Raw genomic sequence first — 20190 nt, forward strand, 5'->3', positions numbered from 1 at the left:
CGGAGAAATAGCAGTTTGTGTGAAGAAGTCATATTTGATGGAATACTTCATGACAGTTAGATACAATTCTAGGTTTGATCAGCTAGTACAGTTAAATAAGATGGACACCGAACTCTTCTCCTTTTAAGCTTTCTTGTACATTATTCTAAATCAACCCTTAATGTGCTAATGGGAGGGGAAAAAGCTTGTATTTTGAATGCTTCCGAAACCTTCAGATCTCAATCTCAAATTGGACTAATTGGTATCCACATTGAGTGTGTCATCATTGTACAGGGATTGTGCCTGACCTTGCCTTATAATCTACATATACATTTTGCTGATTAATCCTAGTGAAGAAATAATGGCAATTGAACAACATCTACTGTGCACACGGTAATGCTGCCAGTTGAGAAAGCAGGCCTTATACATTTTCATACAGTGCCTCTAATTACCTCCTGTGGGAAGGCAGCTTGAATCTGTATACTACTTTTGCCTGTGTGCATTTTTTAATGAAACATTTTACTCAATTGTAATTAAACTTGACGTGGACATTAGCGCTCACAAATTCAGAATTACTGCAAACGTGGATGTATGAATATTAATACGCACTTGCTTTGTTGAAGCCATTAAGTCTTTATTCAAGATATTTATTTTTTAAGGGCCATATTTTTCCTTGACGCTCCTTGAATTTGAACTTGTCATGACATGCTATAGAAGTTGAGCATGCCTATGAAATCCTACCTACTAAGAGAAGGGAAACTACAAATTAATGCATTATATATATGGAATTTTATGGCATTGTATGGCAAGTTACCACCATTTCAAACTACAATTTTTTACTCAGCTACCCTTCATGAGCAGGAAAGGGAGAGCAAATGAGTTATTTGACTCAGTGGAGAAAAGGTATGGGTATCTGTAAAATGTGTAGCTGTAAAAATGAGTGATGCTGAAAGAGCTCAAACAACTGAAGATGCCAGACTGATGGAGAGTCCAAGACAAACTTTTTCCCTGTCAACTTACCTCCAATTTCTCTTCCACATCAAAATTCAATATTGGAGAAAGCTGTCAAGAGACATCTTCAAGATAGTGTTATGATCTGGAGAATTGCAACTGGGAAAAACAAATGCCAAGGATGGGACTAAATCATGAAGATTGGCCAAACATTGCTGAATAAAAAGGTTACCTCAAACAGTGCCTCAAACAATAAGAAATGGTACTGGACCCTGTATTGGATGGAGCGATTATTGGAAATGAATGGATGGAGTCCAAAGCACAGGATTTTACAAGACTATAATCTATTCAATGCACAATACTACATTTACACAAGTCTGCATATATAGTCTAGCCTGCCTTTAATGAAGTAACATTTTGAAAGCTGGCAACTTCATGTGCAACCATCTTGTTGGTATATCTTAATTTTTTCTCTGCACAGATAATAAACTGAACTCGCACAAACCCTGAATAATGAAAATACTGTTATGAAACTGTAGTAAATAGAATAGAGAAACCCATTGTTCCAGGCGGTTTCTTTTTTAGTGTGTAAAATATTCCTTTCCACTCAAGCAGTCTTTGTGAGGCTTCTATTGATCTTGGTAGGTGCACTGAGGAATCGAAGCCGCTGCTTTTTTGATTTATTTCTTTATTTTGCAAATAAAAAAGCCTGACTTCTTTCAGTGCAAGTGGGCTATTATGCATTCAGGACCTAGCAATGTGTGGACTGAAATACCTTGAAGTGCTTTGAGTTTGTCCTTGGTGTGGAGGTGAGAACGGCTTTGTTCTTTAGCAGCCTTCTCAGTGCCAAAGGTTTGTTCATTTATGGGAGAAATAAAGCCACTATTATTTACAGGAAAAATGCATCCAATTCACTAAGCTCTCAAGACAGTTCAATTTTGTTTACATCAACTGTAAGGAGAATTGTTAGTCTTGTAGTCTCTGTGAATCTCTTTGGGGAATGTTATCTGCCCACATTGTTCATGTTCAAGTGACACTAGTTTAAGTTCCTGAACTCAGTAACTTTTCAAACTGCTGCAAACAGATTTGCATTACAATTTATAGGCAAATGAAGAGCGTTTAATTAATTTCCACATGTATCTGCATATCAATGTCACCTCACATTTTGATTTAAATAGAATCCTTCCAAAATAGTTTCCAAAGGCTACACTGGATATTAGGTATGAAATAAAAGGGCTTATTTATTACCATGAACATTTATAATCACGCAGCATTTTCATATGCCACTGCTGTCAGATTGGGGAAAATCCACAGGAGGTTTAGACATCTTTCCTGTGTATATATAGTTCCCATTGAAAATCAGCCATGAAATTGAACAGTGATGGCTTCGCACAGCAATAGTACAAGTTATGAACACCGGCATGCAAATTAGCTCCACACCAACAGTTAACAGCATTGTGATGTTATCAGTTACACATCACTGTTGTGCAAGTTGTTTTGATTTGCAGCGTCTGAGTAGACAGGCTGAAGCACATTCATTTGCATGTGTTATTTCTACACTGACATGACATGTTGAAATAAAACATCACCTTCCTGGTGAGAGAGAGGCAAAAGATATTGAGATCTGCCCTCTACAATGATTGCTTTCCAGGGAAAGGAACAACGTTATCTTGTATATTAAATATTTAAGATATCATATAAAAATATGTAGGGTGTCATTTTTTTAATAAAGCTTCCAATTCTGTGCACTTCATGAAGTGAAGATTAACACAGTTAAATGTGAACAGTCTGACTTAAAAGGAAAGTAACCAACTAAAACCCAAAATGTAGCTCATGATATTCAGGGTAAAAACAGATGATGAAATCTTCAGCGATTTCATGTCATCTTTGTATTTGAATTACCCCTGATCGCTGCATGACATTTCAGCGGTGGGAGGAAAACCTTCAAAGGGTCTCATTTCATTACTGCACGGTTGACCTTTTGTGCACTTTTCCATGTAATGCCAAATCATGTCCAAACGACTCCTCTCTCTCAGTCAGTGTTCATTGTGGGGTCCTACCAGACACTTATGACAAACAAAGAATGCCTCTGTTCCGGCTTTCATGCCCGCTGCACATTTTAAAAGGATTATATTATTGCAGCAAATGAAAGCTTATTCTCATGCAGTTCCTTATTAGTGGCACTTATCTGATGGCAGAACAGTGACACTCATTGCGCCCTGAAATATCTGATGGATTGTTTCAGCAAGTGGCCCTGGAAGAGATGCAGTCAAGTGTTTACATTTATAACTGTCTGATTCATTAGCTAGATAAACCAACCCATATCCAAGCACATACACACACACACAGATATGGATCTATTATCCAGATTACCATATGAAATTATGTAATGTTAAATTCTCTCTTATCCTATGAACTGATTATAAAAAAAAAATCATATACTAAAATCACACAGCACATCACAGTAAATGCGTGAGAGACACTTAAAGCTTGAATAATTGCACTATTTGCTTGCAACAAATGCTATGCAAATGCTTGATTACACAGACATTTTAAGAGTGTCTTGATTGTATCACATGTTACTTGAAACACTGAAGTATCTTTAGTCAAGGAGATAAATAGAACCAAAGGAACATCTTTATTTTATAATAAGTTGTATGAGGAATTGTATTCAAGGGCTAAAATAATATTTTCAGTATATTTACATATTTTAGCATGGAATTCATGGAAGTACAGTGAATTCACTTCACCGTATCAACCTTCGCTATATGAACTTCATTATAACTGTCAGGAAGTAAGGTGGAGCTTTCACTTTTGGTGACAATTTATAAGGGTTTTCTAAACGGAAGGTTCCCAGTTTATGCCCTGGCTCTCCCACTGACTATTAGCTTGAGTGTGTTACCTTCCCTCCACCAAACCTGGCGTTCTTTCGTTGGACAGATCAAAAAGCCATGGTCCTCCTGTCAGTGACTGTGCTGTAGTGGTAATTGATGCACAGTTCACCCCACGGTCTCTAAATTGCTTACCAGCTCCCAAATGGTGAATAGCAGCATCATGCCCAGTACAAGTGAGCCTGCCAGCCAGGCAGCCAGCCCTATACAGGATGTATACTGAACTGCTTTTGAAAAACAGAACCTAGTGCTTTCAAGATGTAGGGTTACAGGCTAGGGCTACAGGAAAGGGAGCAAGGAGTCAAGGACTCTGCTGTTTTGACTTCAGTGGGCAGGTCGTTCCACCACTTAGGGGCCAGGGATGAGAAGGAGCGGGCTCTGGAGGAAGGAGAGTGGAGAGGAGGAAGAGTTAGCCTTCTGGCACTGGAGGAGTGCAGTGGTCTGGAGGGGATGTATGGAGAGACGAGTGACTGAAGGTAGCTTGGTACAGTGTGGTCAAGACAGCGGTAGGTGAGGGTCAAAGTCTTGGTGCGAGTGCATCCAGGCGGAAATGGCAGACAAGCAGGAAGAGATGCGTGAGGGGATGAGAGGGTCAGAAGAGGGAAAAGACAGGAAGATCTGGGCATCATCAGCATAGAAGTGGTAGGAGAAGCCATGGGAAGCGATGAGGGGGCCCAGGGAGTGAGTGTAGAGTGAGAACAGGAGCGGGCCCAGGACAGAGCCTTGGGGAACACCTGTGAGGAGAGGTTGAGGGGTGGATGAGGAGCCTCGCCATGTCACTTGGTAGGACCGGTCGCTGAGGTAGGAGGAGAACCAGGTGAGAGCAGTCCCAGAGATCCCAAGGTCAGCGAGGCAGGAGAGGAGGATGGAGTGATCGACGGTGTCAAATGCTGCAGAGAGGTCAAGGAGGATGAGGACTGAGAAGAGGGAGGCTGCCCGAGCGCAGCTGAGGTAGTCAGTGACAGCCAGGAGAGAGAGAGTATGATCTTACGTGGGGTTGGGAGGAGCTTACATTACATTTTCTTGCACTCTTCGTGAACTCCTGCGCTTTCGAGTTGTGCCAAGTGCCAAGCTGATGTTTTTCTGTAGGCAAAGGGCCCAGGTTCTCTGGTTTTAATCACACTACGCCGATGTCGCAGTTCAGGGAGTGGGAGAGGAGCTGCGGCCTGTGAAGGCTGGCAGGAATGTTTTGAAGATATTAATCATGGAGCGTTTCACGGCCCATCTTTCCACCATTACTAGTTTCCAGCTGCACTGGCGACTGACACAAATGCCAAGTTGACTCAGTCCTGCTCAGCTGAATGGGATGATGCAACCATCGTATAACCACGTTCAGAGGGACTGCAGGACCCGACAGATCAGATCCACGCCAGAAAGAGTATTTTTGTTTTGAAAACTGGCTACACTCATGTCCAGCTCATGTATACAATGAGGCCTTTAACACATGAGTACAAGTTGCAGGAGACACATTTTCCTGAGGTCTTGATAATGGTATGACATTAGTGCTAGCAGAATGCCGTGGGCGAGGGCACTAATTCCATCTCTAGGAGTCAGCTTGCTGTAGACCACATTTTCAGCTCTTTGCTCCTCCAGCTTGTACAGCAACACCCATGTAAATGTAATCCTTTAATCTTGCGACACAATAATGCTCGTCCCCCACATGACTATGATTGGGAAAGACTATCTGCTTCTCTTTGGAATCTGTGCCACCCACCCATCCTCTATCCTCACATGTGGGCTTGCTGGACCACCTGAGGCACCTGTGGAGGAGATGCATGTGGCATCTCCTGTCATGCCAGTCATATGGCATATGTGAACCATCACCAAGAGCCTGCGTTTCTGCTATCTGGAAGAGGCTTTACAGCATGCTGGTTGCATTCTTGTGTTAGACTTAGTGTTGTACTGGCCAATTATTGATCCCTTACCTGACTGGGTACATCATACGACTGCAAGCAACTTTCAGTCTTCTTGAAAAAAATGTTATTCACTTTCGAAAAAGACAATGCTTTAATCAAAACTGATTTCTCTTATTTTGAAGGATGGCTTTCTTTTTGAATTTGGTTTAAGCTCTTGTTTATATAGGAATGTTTTATTTATGGTACTTTACAGACATCTTTCTGATAAAAAAAAACAATAATCCGAAGATAGTTTGAAAGGAAATTGCTTATGGAAATCAAATAACTGGTATCCAGTGTTATAGGTGCCTTCTTGTATATAAGAGAAACATTTTCAAAATGCAGCCTATGCCCCTATTAAATGCATGATTTTGAATTATTCAGTAAACGTGGGTGGCCGGTGAAATTTGGTCCACATGTTGTTTCGCTCCAAAATCTAACTAACTGTGTTATTGTAACTGATAATACTGCGGTCTTTCCTGGCTTTTTTTTTGTAGTTTGGTAGCCCGTGTTTTCAGAGCTTTCACGGATTTGTTTATTTAAACTGCCATCTCCAAACTGTAGCAAGCCTGTCAGTGTCAGCGCGGAGTATTTGTGTAGTTGTTTCATTATGAAATGAGAAAATGGGGGATGTTTACCGAGAGACAGCTGCCTTATCCCCACACCAGTGATTTCTCCTCTGGGCTTGGGAGATAACACTGTTGCTTTAACCTGAATTGTTTGATATTGTGTTCACCAGTCTGATATGACATCCCTGATGAGTCAGCCCTCCCCTCCTCCAATCCATCTTTGAAGAGTTTCTACTGGTTCAGTTTAACCAGCGTCTTAGAGACCCGAGGCCTGCCATACTCTTTAACTCCAGTGGTTTTATGTAGCAACGCAGATATTGATTTTGAACTCTCTCTTTCAAGGAGCATCATTGGAGTGAATAGTGCTTTGTCGAAATCGTAAAACATAGGTGATGTCATGTCTGTCTTTTTCTTTTGATTTTTTGTTGATGTTGTTGTTCCTCTTTCAGACCTACCATGGTGTTTTGTCCCAATACAATTCTGTCCGATGTTCTTTTATTAATATTATCATTGAAGTGTGTCGTTCAGAAAATCAGAATTGTCGCTTTTTTACTTCCATAGATGTCAAAGGAATGCACACCTGGTGCTATTGTACAATCAAGAGGAAGTAGACCCTTTCTGATGAATGTCACAGTGGGGGTGTGATGGAATAGCTCAGATTTCTTTGGCTTACCTTTTTCTGCATTTCTATGGGTTTTAATATACAGACGGGGTGGGATGGAGGATTTTGATTTAAATGTAAACTGCTGTGTTCTGTAGACATATGCGATCCCTTTCCTTGTTGTAATTCATCTTAATTATTGTAAAAGCCAAACCCACTTTTAAATGTATTATGGAATTTAATTTAATGAGAGCTCATTATTATCTTTATTATTTCAGTATCACCCCCATCAGTTCTGCCTCAGTTATCGTTCAATATTTAATATTTTTTTTAATCATTAAAATACACTGTTTACCTGGTTTTAATACTACATTTAAGCATTATTTCATAGAAGTTCTATAAGTTAGTTTCAGGGAACTGTATATAAATGATATATGTGTGTGTGCGTGTGTGTGTATAGGTCCATAAATATTTGGACAGTGACACAATTGTCATCATCATTAGGAACAAACCCTAATTAATCAGTTTTCCACAATATTATACCATGTATAAACACTCAAAATAATGCTATGGGGTGAGTATAGGTGCAGCTAATAAACTATAATGATGTCCTCTGGGATCTGCAGTTTAGAGATGTTAAACTGACGGCTTTTAAAATGGCAAAGTAAGAGCATTTCTGTGGTTCAGAAGCTGCCTGACAGAAGACTGTGTCTGTCAAATCTCCTGAGACAATACTGTGAAGGATAAAGAGAGTGGAAACCAGGCAACCATTTTTAATTCATTGATAATCAATAAATAATAATAATTACCAAACCAGCTCTGAGAAGGACCATTACTTTGTTGTCTGCTTCAGCCCTTACAGTTGTTCTGTAAAAACATAATTTAAAAAGATCTCAATGCCTTAATAAGAGTGAATGAAATAAAACAGGAAGTTGAGGTAGGATTTACATTTTGTGTATTCTTATGATTTTCTGGATGGGGGAAGAAATTGAGAAGAATAAAAAAAACATTTTATGTTAATAGTTGAATATGTTCTGTGAGAAGGAAGTTGCTTGTTTTCTCAAGGTTGAATCCATCTGAAATATTGCATATAAGTGAGACTCAATTAAGTGATGTGTCAGTTTGCAGGCTCAAATCTATAGCAGGGATCCCCAGCCCTGGTCCTAGAGAGCCCTGTATCCATCAGATTTTATAGTAGGTTTTTTTGTGTGTGTGTATCTACTTCTAAATAATTAATCGGGTGTTTTGGATCATTTGGAGATAATTTCCAGCAAAAACCTTTATATCCCCCAGCTTTCTTAGCTGACCAAGTGACTTTCCTTGCTGATTTAAAACTGAATTGTTCTCTCGGGGACAAGGTATGACGAGGACTGATCTATAGGAACATGAACATGAACTGCTTAGTCTCTGTGTCCAGCATTACAAAGTGTGGGTGCAAGTAGATTTTATCAGGGCTCTTGATACAAAGAAGTTCAAATATGCTATTCAGGCATCTGTCAGTCATTCACCTTATCAGTTTTGAACATAAAACAAATTTCTGATTTCTTTCTTGCATTAAAACTGCACTAATTAGTAAATAAGTCATCAAGGCCTGGAATTCAGAGTCTTATCTCAGGAACCTAATTCTTTATTTCAAAGGAATTATGCAGAATACAAACCAGCGAAACTGCTAAGACAGTCAGCTTGGCAGAGTTTGACTGCAATGAAGCGCTGTAATATTATTCTGTAGTGGCATATGCCAGGCTCCTTAATCTCAAGAAGAGATCAACTAATCCCCCTGCGAGCAGAGAGCTAGAAAAATTGAATTTTAATGTGCTCAATGCCTGCGCCGAGTCCATGTCGTATGCTTTTAATGTAAATATTCCATGTAAACCGATTAGTGTATTTTTTCCCAAAGAACCGTTAAATGCCTAATTGGTTTAATAATCAAAGCTGTCAGATGTTTCTTACACTTTTGTACGAGAAAAAAATAATAATCTGTCGTGAAGCTAGGAAACCTTGTTTTTGTATTATGTCGCTTTTTTTTCTTTTCTTCTTAACATGCATTATTATAGAACATTCACAAACGCTGCATTTCAATGACTTTCCTCCACATTTTGTCAATTCTGTTAAAAGTTAGATTTTGTCACCCAGTGATGTGTGAACTGATGAATGGTTATGGGTCTCACATGGTTAATGCATTAGCTAGCCAGTTATGGATGACTGAAGTGTAACAAAGGCTCCAGGTATCTATCAGTCAAGATGGAACCTGCTTGATGCATCACCAGACCTGTGGGTAACAGCACTGTTTTTTATAGGTGTATCATCCAGGGACATTTGTCAATAGGTAGGCTCCTCTTCCTGCTCTGTTAGGCTGTGAAGTGTGACCAAGACTCTAGAGACCGTTACATTTGCGAATAAATCTACTACTACTGCAGCATATGTAATACTATACAGCAAGTCATGGGGTAGAATAAGGTCGACCCATAGTTCACATCAAACTGAGCAGCCTTGCTCAAGTGAGACCCAGGAGGACATGCTAAATGTCCAGGCAAGGAATATAATCTAGGTGTACTAGAGATGGCTGAACAGCGCCCAGAGAACCATTTTATTGATTCCATTCTTAAGTATTTGCGTATGTCTGTTTTCTTCAAATCCAGTCCTTGGTATTCATAATCTAGCAGGTTTTGTAGGTCTCCTTACATCATCTTTTGTGATACATTTTAGGAGCGGGATTCAATTGGTTCTGATAAGTTAATAATTAGTAATTAAGAGCTCCGGTGGAGTGAAACCCAGAAATGCTCAGACACACAAAGACGGGATTTTCTTAAACCAAGGCAATATGTGACTTTTCTATGTTTTATGAATGGGTGAATGGGTTGCTATGTACTCCACATCAGTGTGTGAATCGACAAGCTCTTAACTTTTTTTTTTTAATAGAGCAAACCTATTGAAGTGAATTATTTTATTTGTCCTTCACTGATATCAATGCCAGCCTGAGCCCAAGCAATGATGATCTGTACTCTTGAAACTCAGCATTTTGTCATGCATTTTGTGTGGCAGGGTCAGTCTCTTTAGATCCTGCAAGGCTTGCTGAGATGACATTTCTGAAAAGAATGAAGCAATGTACAATAACCCTTTCACTACTAAAATAAGTTTGTTGTTTAGGCCATATTTGATAGGTTTTATGTATTCCCCCTGCATAGTAATACAATATGATTTCCAGATTAGATCTATTGTGCACAGAAAAAGACAATCTATTTTAATAATAAGCAATATGAAGCTGGAGACCGAATTCTCTCCTCTGTATTCCTTGTTTATTTCCAGAGACCGACCTTGCCCCTGAAATGTTTGTGGTCCTGTTGTAACACGACTGTGTTGGAATAATTTTCATGTTTGTGTTCTTACCAGATGGAAACGAAAAACATGTGAAAAACTGCCAGGAACAAATCCCACTTTGTAATCTTCTGGTATTTTTTTGTAAGATTGCCTGCAAATAGCCATTCTGAAAGGCATAGTTATCCTAGTGTTAATGTCTCATAGCTCTCTGATTTGTCAATACATGCGTTTTATTTATTCTAACAATTATAACGTCTGTGATATTTGTATATTTCACAGTGAAATTAAGTTATATACATTTTACTGTTTCTATCCAAATTACATACAATAATTCACCCTATGGATTATACTTTGGGAACTGCTAGCCAATCTATATCTGTTCAATGCGTCCTCATTATACCTTAATAATAAGTTAATAATAACTACTCATGATACACTTTCTTAAAATAAAGGTGTATCATTTTTTCAATATCAATAATGGCAAGCTATTTTAAAAACACACCGTGATATAATAGGATTATTTGACCTTTCTCTCAAAACAGTGACAATTCGAAATATTGGAAGCACGAGATGGAGTGGTGTGGCTAGGACATCCTGCTGTGTATGGTATAATACAATTACATTATTCCCATTGTGCCAGTTAGCTACTGCTGCGCTCTGGGGTAAAGGCCTTTGTACGTCATTGCAGTGTTGTCTGAAAATGAGTGACTGGACATTCACAATCACTAGTCTGAATGTAATTACTGCTACAGGAGTGGAAAATGCACACAGCCAATGGGAAACCGCTAAAATAAGAGACACGCTCATTGTAAATTTTTGTCATGCCACAGTATATACAAAGCTCTATTTCGATCATGCCAGTGAGCTCTAGATTATGTTTAAGACTTGATTTTACTTTTAAACAATCATTGTCTTGGTCACATAATCACAAGAGTTGTTATATTGGAACATCCCCTAAACCTATGAAACATACTGGAGAACTGGCTTCATTTTCCACCTTTTTTTCCCACTGGTAATGTGTTTGCTTTACATATCTCTTTATCTTATTGAGTTATCAAGTGTATGGACAGTATTTTAGTTTAGTTGGAAGTTCCTACAACCAACCAAAATGGAAATAAACTAATATATAATGCGCTGTATTGTTGCAATTTACATTTAAAGTTGTATCTTGATCTTTGAAGTGCTGTTTATTATCGGTGTCTGAGGGGCGAATAGTGACTTAGACATTGTCACATTCAGTATGCGATATTTGTTTCATTTTTTCACACTGCTGGTGAACTTGCTGTTCAGCATTCAAACAGGACATGTGACTAATATAATCCTTGTATTTGGAGGCTACAACTTCAAAAAGGAAAAAAAAGAAATGATATGAAATCTGTGTAAGGTTAGGTATTTGTGAATACACCCCTTCAATACAGAAATAAGGCTGGTTAAATGGGTCTGTTCATATTTATGGGATTATGAAAATGGAGCGGAGGTCATTGACACGTCTGACATCCTCAGAGAGACGGGGGTGGGTTTGAAAGCCTAAGAAACATAAAACCTTTTCATTAGTTGAATAGAAATCTGATTCTGTGTATTTCTGTGTGTTCTATGTAGATATTGAATAGCTTTTCACCTGATGTTCATGAGCGTAAACTTGGAGTTTGGATCGTAAATTTGCCTTTAAGTGAAGTGCAGTGCACAGGCAGTCTATTGTTTCATTATATCCCTAAGAGCATTATCTGTCTCAAAATTATGCTTAACCTGAAAGTCACCCTTTTAGAGTCTGAAAATAAGTGATTGCGTATTATTACAGCACTACAGTGAAATAATCCATTTACACTGAATCTGCAGACAGCGTATTTAGTTGAACATTATTTTATATCAACCTGGAACCGTATAAGACTATTCTAAAAGATGCATGTTTTAAATTGTAAAATCGTGTCTCATTTTATGAAACTATAAATTCATAGAGTTCATCTGAGGACTCCTGACACACATTTTTGTCTGCAATAGTTATACATCAGCCATATCAGAGTGCTACTGTAAATGGTAGGCCCTACACATAAGGATGATAGGGGAACAATAAGTTCTGTTCTGTGTCAATTAACTGTTATTGCCAATGAGGAATGTCTAATATTAAATGCCAACATTACAACATAGCTGGGCCTTGAACTAATGAGTAAAGCAGCTTGAGGACTAGAGAGAAAATAATGGTACAAATTAATTACTTACGAGGATTTTGTTCAGAGAGTGAAGGGGCTGGCAATAGGACTTGTCTCTAATAAAGCACAAGTATCCGTTTGTAATTGGGAACACACTATTAGGGAGACTCTTCAAAAAGTGATAGTGTGCATCGAACTGGTGCGAATGACAGTCGACTGATTTGTATTGTATTGTATTTGTATTTGATTTTTAGTTCCCTAAACCACAACCGCCACAACAGCTGCAAAAATGAGGATACGTCTGCACCTGTGCATTCATTTAGATTACAGAGCCATGAGCGCTTCAGTATGTGACTGGCAGTTATAAAACTGTAAGAGTGCACCAGTGCCCTAGAGAACAATAAACCAACTGAGGTTTGGAAAGTACTTCATGACTTCAGCTTTGACATGTTGTGCAGTGCTTTATCAGTACACCAGTACAGGACTTGCCTGTTGACCAGCTGGAGCTAAAGCCACGCTGTTTTGCTGTCAAACCTACAAATTCTCAGAGGGAAAACCGAGGGATAATATATGGGAAATGGTACTGGTACTGAATGCTAAAGTGGTGCATTTGTTTTCCATGTTGTTATTAGGCAAGAAGGATTTATAATTATATATTAATTATTTGTTAGCCTTGTTGATTTTTTCAAAACAAACAAAGCCTCCGGGAACAAAATACCTGAGGGTTGTGTTGTGAGGATCAGTCGAGACCTGTTACTCCTCGTGTTTAAATTGACAGCTTTGCACGTTAGACTTCATAGGTGTAAGGCTGTACATTTGCAATAGATCTGTTGACACAAAAGCGATACAGGGCATTTCAACTGGCAAACTCTTTGGCAAAAAAGGTTAGTCTCCCTATATCACATGCAAACAAACACAAAATGGCAGTAAAACGGCTAGAATATTTATATTTTACAAAACTTGCAGCCTGTAATGATGAAATCCTGTTTGCAGTGGGAATAAAGCCAACATGTTATTTCATGGAGGTACGACTCGAGAAATGGTGTAGCTGGATTCATCATCATTATATATCCATCACATACAGTAATTAAGAAATAGGTGCGGCTTATCAGTGGTGATTACAGGCAGGCCGACAGACGAGGTAAACGCTGTAAATCGTGCAATCGGGTTTTATAGGGGTATATTTTACAGTTAATTGTACTAGATATCGGATTGGTTAAGGGTGCAGTCTGTCCAGGATTTTTGAATTTATTTTAGTCTAAATATAGGTCACTGTGCTGTGATATGCCAGGGGCGTTGAAAGAAGAAAAACAACAAAACATCCATTGTGTTGGCGCTCCAGAAGACTGTGTGAGGGAATAGCGCTCTCTAAACTATCTGGCACACTTCACTAACTATAGATCTGCCATAAGCCCGTCATGTCACCTCTGCCTTGGGCTTGACTGTGGAAACTAGAAAATGGGCTTGGCTCCAAACAGCCTGATAGGGAATAAATTAGACATTTGACTCCCTGGTTTCTGTGCCTGACTGACTCTTTGGAATTGTGTTTACCAGGCAGGCTGGAATTATGCTAACAATCTGCCCAAGCTGCCTGATTAAAGAGAGGAAAGTGTGCATTGGACAGGAGAAATGAAAGTTGTCCAACAGCTTTGTCTGGTATTTGGTCTGTCTTTTCGTTACCAAGGTCACAATACCTGCAGATAGTTTTTTCACTTTCTTAATAAAACGCAGACAGTCCAGTCACCTTTTATCTCTCATATTATGAGCAACTGAGATGTGAAAGATGCATGCAGTAAAAGGATTATTAAATTGTGGCACAGTGTAAAGTATTCATAGAGCTTCATGAGAAAGTGGAAGTTTACTTTTTCTGTTTTGAGATCTCTGTATTGACCTTGTAGATTTTCTTTCTGGTTTGATTGCTGGCCCTGTGTATGCATTCCCAATGCCTGTGTTCTTGGACTTTGTATGCCATTAAGTTTTGGTGTGATAGAGTCCAAATCTCTGTTGATTTAAGAGTAGATCAATCGGTCAATCATTCCTTTATTTGACTAGTTAGGTACACCCTGGCATTGTCCCTACAATGACTATATAAATCAATATAAAAAGTCTTGTATACATTTTGCACTTTCATCATCTAGACTTTTAGTAGCTATTTTCATTCCCCTTTTTGACAGGTATAACATAGCCTCTGTTGTATATGATAGTCAGATAACAGTCAGAGATTGTGTTTCTGTTATCTTCTTTCTGATTGCATGTGGGGCTGGTTGCCCAAGTGTGTAATTAAACATTATTTGAATTGCCCCAACCTTTGTTCTTTCATTCAAAGGGTTCCATTTGCAGGGTTATGAAATGTATTCTGATCATTAGGTGTCCCTTTATATCTATATATGAACAAGACTTGCCTTAGAGACAAATACAAATGTACCAGCCAGGACAGCTCCTAAGGGGACTTTGGAGTATCATAGTTCAATAGTAATGTTTGTGCTCATGAAAATAGTTAAAGTTCTGTGACTGGATACCATGAGCAGTAGACAGAAAGGGAATTGGGTACAGCACACTTTACTTTGGTCTTGTTTGGAGGTGTTCAGTCAATGCACATTCATGGTTGAAGCAAAACCATCCATGTGGATATATCTCATGTAGTGCTCCAGTGTATTAGAGAGCAGAGACACGATCATGTGTGATTTTAATGGCTGATTTTATTGTTACACTGAGCAAGGACACATTGTTGTACCTGTGATTTATCACATTCCAGCTGAGTCTACCAACTGAAAAAAATTTAATCATCTGACAATTCCCAAAACGCCTTGTTTTTAGCTATTCTTTTTTTACTACCTTCAAATGGCTGGTGGGAACAAACCATTGCAGACAGCCCTATCATCTGTGCTCTTAGGGATTCTGACAGGACTCCATCAGCAGTGAGACGGCATCGTTTGTCACCGTCATTGATACGAACTGACGTGGTAAATTAATTGACGGCTTTGCTCAAAACAGGTGCGCACACTGTATACTTGTACTACGCCTGAAGAACTGTGCTGTTTGTCAGGGAAGAGGGAAATGTATGCACAGTAATGGTTCTCTTTCAAGATGAAAATAGTTCCCAAAAAGGGCGTGTGTACGTCATGACCAGGAAAAATACTCTCTTTTGGGCACTATTTTCGCTTTCAGTTAAGCAGCAGGTGCAACCTAAGAATTAATGTAGAACAATGAAGTGTGGAGGCCATTAGTGATTCGACAAACGCCTGGTTAGGCCGCTGGTCAGGCAAGCTGACACGGTTGGCCTATCAATGACGTATCAAGATTGCTTTTGTTATTTTCCGGGTCATTGGTGTGGGAAAGGAGACAAGCTTGTGGCTTTACAGGGTCTTTTTCTGGTTGCAATTCTGGTTGGTGTGATCTTCAGATGATATCGTCCGGAGATGTCAGGCTGCAGGGAGTTGGTTTTCAGCGGTGCCCTGGCCCTGTGTGCTTCGCAGGAGGTCATTCCAGGACAAAAATCCTACTCTTGTCAGCAGTTCTCTTCTCTGATTCAATTTGGAAGTGATTTTGTATGGCTTGCCTTTATATGGCGGCAAATCCAATTTTTAATGTTTTTATTTAATCCAGCTGAAGTTGCACATATGGAGAGAAAAAAATAATCATAATCTTGTAACCATGGCAACTGCAGTGCGTGGAGGATGCGTTCCTGTGTTTGACAGCACAGATAATGCAGTTCTTTGTTTTTGACAGAATATTGGAGCAGCTGAAGTACCCTCCTTGCTCATTAAGCTCATATCACCCTCCATTTTGAAATCTCTCTCTCCCCCACCTTTATTCTTAAGATATATTCATTTGTTTTACCTATCATTGTTTTTGGAGATTGGAGCAGCAGACTCTCAGGTTTTTCAATACAGCCTTGCTTTCATTTGGAGATGACATTAAAAGCATTCAAGGGTTCTGGCAAGCTCAGTGCTGTTGCACTGGGTAAAGCTTATGGTCCAATTGATGCCTTGGTCCACTTGGTAGTTAATGTGGTGAAAAGAGGAAAGAAAATATTGGACACCCATGTGTATGATCTCTGCTGTACTAAGCATATGGTATTATTTATTATTATGAGGTGTTGCTTGAACTGTACCAGCTTTAAAACCTCAAGACTCAACTCATATAGTTTATTTGAAGACCATTGTATCTGTAAGTTATGACTCATGGGCCACTGGCTTAAAACACCATAAGCATGTCAACAACATAACTATTAAATACAGCATATTTTCCCTTATCCGGTCTATTGGCCTTACTGTGTGGTATATGCTGTTTAGTGCACCTGGCTGCTTACTGTCTGTAACATCAACTTTATAGCCCCCAACAGGCATCAGATTACAAGCAATAAAGAAACCCCATGGAGCAATCTTGTTGTTAAATGCAGGTGGACAAGTGGAGAAATGGATGTCACAGAATACCACATCAGGAGTGTGTTTGACCAGCTATGTGAGAGTTCTCTGATGGATCCCCTTCCTGCTTCATCCATGTATGTTTTTTTATGGGGGGTTAATACTTTACATAAACACTTAAATAAAACACAAAGTCTCTAATCCTTTCAAAACATAGACACTGCATAGTTTACATTTGTAACTACACACTTTATAATAAATGGACATCCCATCAAATTATGAAGTTATACACTGGGGGTTGCCATGAAACTGCAGCGTGATACATTTACCATCCCTTTTGTAAAAGTTGAAACACAAATGGCAAGTGGTAGAAAATAAGGAAGTATTATATTTGCTTTTGTTAATTCTTAGATAAGCAGCCTGCAAGATTTGTGACAATGCCTCACTTCTTTATGTGAATTTAGCTCTTCTATAACAATGTTATGAAAATCATCCACAGTGGGACGAGTTTTAAAGTGCTAGCATTATAGGTTATATATATCTAATACATATATTTGTATTATTTCTGCAGTATCTTTCAACATATCGCATATAATAGTCTTCGGCTGGGAATATTTATGTCCTATTTAAGTTTGTTTTAATATTTTTCAGAATTATTTTTTCGTTTTGTTTAATCTTTCCAGTCTGGACCGACAGCAGTCCCCAGGACTTCTTTAAACAGCACAGTTTTAGTAAATTACTTCATCAGACTTTGAACTATTTAGTCACAATCTTAAAAGTTGTATGAATCATCACAGCAGACATGAGAATACAGTGCCTGAAAAGAACAGCGACTCCCGAATTGAAAGGACTGTAGCTACTGTTTTGTCGCTTATTGTATTGGATAAATAAAGCAGATCACTGAAATGTAAGTTATAGCTGCTGGTTACGAACGCTTGACTCTCCTCCCCTGTAATTGAACCTTTATCATAGATGCTGTATCATTATCTGTAGGCTCTCAAGTAAAACATTTTAATTAGAAATGCTCCTGTATTTTTATCAGCTACTAAAATGTGATCCTTTCTCCACTCTTGTAAAGCAACAGCTTAGAGATGTATTAACCCATAGAAAAAGAGGCTGCCACAATGATATAATATTGAACATGTAGATTTCTTTGCAGTATTTATCAAGCACATCTTTTGGATTCTTTAAAATTCAAATTCAAATTCAAGAAACTGAAGGACGAGACAGAACATTCACTGAAAGTTTGTCCAGCAATAAAGTCTTGGCCCACTTCCTTCTGGTTATATGAATGACTGCATCACATGTATAAGCTGCATCCGAGGAAACGTGGTACTCAAATATCCTTTCTCTCTTTTTTGTGCAATCAGGCTCTTTTTTCATGTCACCTAACTTTAAAGCTTTTGAGCAACTCGTCTGCTTATGAATACTGTTTGTTATTGAAATGGGGAAGACTTTGTATCCTTGCCATGTACACTTTCAAGTGGTAACATAATATTTCATATGGGCCTTTGTTGTCTTGGTGATAAGTGAAGCTCTATGAGGAGTGAAACAAGTTCTGACGGGAGAGTTTTGTTTCATTTCAGGTGCTAAAGTTGACAATAGATTGTGGATTACAAGTAGGAACAGGTTCTTGTCTCCTACATTACAGGTGTTAGTTTTGTCAGACTCACAACCATATTTGCATTGGGGAGGGACATGTTTTTGTGCCTTTTATTATCATTTGTTGTTTAAGTAGCATCAGCAAAAAGGAATAAGCATGTAAATATTCTCTGGCCCTGCTAAAAATGTTACTTGGAATGTGATCAGATGAATATGCAGGGTAAGAATCAGATGAGATCAAATGGAAACATGACCGTTGTCTTGTCTGTCCAATAGGATCGCCCACATTCCAGGACTGTCATGGACCCCGGTCACATTTGAGATTTAGGCTGGCCCAGGGGACGCCTTAACTCGAATGTGAACGGGGTCTTAGGTTTAAGTCGGACCTGGGCCGGGTCAAAACTAGTCCCACTTTTTGACCCGGCCTAAATCTCTTGAGGCGGCCTAAATGTGAATGTAAGCGCGCCGGGCCCTGTGCAGCATCAGCGTGTGACACAACTCAAGCCCTGATTCAAAGGAGACGCCGCTTCGCCACCGCAGAATAAACACAGCGCCAAAACAGCTACACCCCTGCAGGACACAGTATTGTCTCTGTATTGTTTGAATGTCATATCGATCTATAACCTTAAATGTACAGATACATTTCGCTAGCTCACATCTTATATATATATATATATATATATATATATATATATATATATATATATATATATATTAAAAAGTATATGCTAAGTAATGAGTTATAATGATGTAAACAGTTCAAACTACTCGGTCAGTTAAAAGTGTGTGTAGCTGGTAAACTTGCTATTGTTTTGTACTAAGTATGATTGAAGTCTGAAATGTAACAGTATGCATTTTACACCTGAAAATTGCATTGTGAAATTGTGAACGGGACCAGGTAACTTTATTAATTATCCGAATTTTGCATTAAAATGATATAAATTTAACCGAAGCAGATTTCCATTTAAATCAGTGCATTTTAAAACGAGACCAGCTGTTTACTATCCAATCCGAAATGCGATTATATTGAGCTCAGCAGTACAATCACAAATGCCCGCGTTGGAGGAAACAACTGGTACGATGCAGAAATGAAAGCGCTGTTTACAATGTGGATGGAGGATAAAACTATAGAAGCGTCACATAGGCTTCTTTCGATGGGTATCAAGTACTCGCCCAACCAAGATAAAAGGAAAATAAAAATGCATATATAAATATTATATATAAATAGTAATAAGTTGTGATTATAAATACATCGCATACACCTGTAAGCAGACCTAATGTCCTGCGTCACTGGTTTGTTTGAGCAGATTTGTTTATTCCCGGCATGCATTTAGTTTAGGCCGGCTTTTCGCCCTCTTATGTGACACACTTGGGCCTCCTAAAACTGCAGGTGTGAACAGGGTGTCTGAAAAGCCGGACTAAATTTAAGGTGGCCCAGGGTCATGGATTCCCCAGGTATTAGCGATTTAATCTCCACAACAGTGCTGAGAGCAACCTAGGACAAAGAAACAGAAGGAGGCCTTATCTCTATTGTTATGTTAGGAGTTATGTCTATTGAATAGTGATTTAAGAGTAATCCTGTTATTAGCTTTTTGGTAGTTTCATTAATACAGTCGGTGTTTTAAGTGTGTCAACTGCCAATCTTTAAAAAGCATTACACATTGCACTACAGATATGGGAATTTGGAAAACTTAAAATACATGCTGAGATATTAATACATATAACTAATCTTGTCGGCTCTATTTTGTGTCAACCCTTGGGGGGACAAAAGCCAATATAATAAAACCTCCTTGACCACATTTTCCCAGATTTGACATGCTGTTGCTGAAGCACTTCAAGTCCTTTGGTTCTGTGTCATGGTTCTGTCTAA

General features: G+C 38.8%; 1 protein-coding gene across 2 annotated transcripts in view; it reads left to right on the forward strand.

The window, feature by feature from the left end:
- The window catches only part of carmil1 (capping protein regulator and myosin 1 linker 1), a 103635-nt gene that overhangs the window by 13405 nt on the left and 70040 nt on the right, over positions 1-20190 (forward strand). The window lies entirely within an intron of this gene.

The sequence above is a fragment of the Amia ocellicauda genome, chromosome 18 (assembly GCF_036373705.1).
Source record: "Amia ocellicauda isolate fAmiCal2 chromosome 18, fAmiCal2.hap1, whole genome shotgun sequence".
Classification (NCBI taxonomy): Eukaryota; Metazoa; Chordata; class Actinopteri; order Amiiformes; family Amiidae; genus Amia; species Amia ocellicauda.